This window comes from Durio zibethinus, chromosome 10 (genome assembly GCF_047325235.1).
Source record: "Durio zibethinus cultivar Kanyao isolate XHJ-2024 chromosome 10, ASM4732523v1, whole genome shotgun sequence".
Lineage (NCBI taxonomy): Eukaryota > Viridiplantae > Streptophyta > Magnoliopsida > Malvales > Malvaceae > Durio > Durio zibethinus.
The window spans coordinates 17,098,419-17,100,068 of NC_143171.1; the positions used below are offsets into that span (position 1 = coordinate 17,098,419).

General features: G+C 34.0%; 1 non-coding gene across 1 annotated transcript; it reads left to right on the forward strand.

Moving 5' to 3' along the window:
* The first annotated feature begins 877 nt into the window (after positions 1-877).
* Positions 878-984, forward strand: LOC149516501 (small nucleolar RNA R71). The gene has a single exon (XR_016346004.1). It is a non-coding gene; the product is annotated as a small nucleolar RNA R71 (small nucleolar RNA).
* The last annotated feature ends 666 nt before the right edge of the window (positions 985-1,650 follow it).

Consider the following 1,650-nt stretch of genomic DNA (forward strand, 5'->3'; position numbering starts at 1 on the left):
CCTCATCTTTTAATATGTCTTCCTTTTTCACAAAATCTATTTTAGGTTGCTTCACAAAACTAGGAAGGTTTACCATTATAGGTTTATCCATACATCCCTCTCATTAGACTCCTCTATTGTATCATTTACTAAAGAATAGATAGCATTACATCTTTTTTTACCTTGTTTTTTAGGGTTGCATTCAATGTTGCTAGCTAAGGTACCTATAAGGCAGTTGGCTATGGCTTGGTCTAGTTGACCTATTTGGTTTTCTAGGTTCTTGATTGATGCAACTTGGCTTTGAATGTTGGCATTATTGGCTTGAATCAATTAGGTTAACATATCCTCAAAATTGGGTTTCTTGTCTTAGGGTGGGTTGTAAGTTGGTGGATTAGGGAGGTAGTTTTTGTTTTAGTTATTGGTGGATTTGTGGTTTGATTGGTTCCAAGAAAAATTACGGTGGTTTTGCCATCCAGGGTTGTAGGTATTGCTATAGGGATTGTTGTTTGGCTTAGATTGCTAGATGTAATGGATAGGTTCTATTTTGAATTGGCATCTTTCACTAGAATAGGTTTTTTCATAGGACATAAAAGGGTTTTAGATAGCATTCACATGGTTAGCTTAGGGTTGGTTTCTTAGCATTTTAATTTTTTTAGTAAGGGTGGCTAATTAGGAATTGATAGATGTTATATCATCAATCTTAAATAAACCAATAGATTTTTTACTTTTTTTTTTCTTTATCCTCCACTAGTAATTGTTAGCCACTATCTCTTCAATTAGCTCATTTGCTTCCTCAAGAGTCTTGCTCATAATTGCCCTTTCAACAGTGGAGTCTAAGGTGGTTCTCATGGGTGGTGTGAAACCATTGTAAAAGATTTGGACTTAAAGCCACTAGGGTAATCCATGATGTGGGCATTTCCTTAACAACTTTTTGACTTGTTCCCATTCATTATGTAGTGTTTAACCATTTACTTGTCGAAATATAGTGATCTTATTCCTTAGCTTTGTTGTTTTTACTGGTGGGGAAAACTTTGCTAGAAACTTCTGTACCAAATCATCCCATGTGGTAATTGAACAGGTGGTAATGATGACAACCAACTTTTCACCATGTCCCTAAGAGAAAAAGGAAATAATCTTAGTCTAATAACTTCATCAAAAACACCATTACAACAAAAAGTATCACATAATTCAAGAAAATTAGAAAGGTAGATATTAGGATCATCATTCAGTAGCCCTTCAAACTACACAGAAGTTTAGACCATTTACGTAATTGAAGGCTTGATCTCAAAGTTGTTTGCTTGAATAGCTAGCCTTTTAATAGATGGTTGAAAACCATTTATGTTAGGAACTGTATAGTCCCTTAAGGTTCTTTGCCCCTCGTCATTTGGATTAGCCATGGGTATTGGTGCAAGTGGTGCTGATTACTCTTTTTTTTTCCTTCTAAATGTTCTTTCAATTTTTTAATCAACTGGAGCTAAGTTAACACTATTGGATCTACGCATGCAAACAAGAAAAGAGCAAAGAAAAGTAAATAAACAAAAAAAAGATTTAGATTATAAAAAGTTAATAAATCTTTATTGATACTAAAAACATCACTATAATCTCTAGCAACGGTGCCAAAATCTTGATTGTTGTTTTTCGTATGGCCTGCAAGTACAAAAGTAAAGTAAT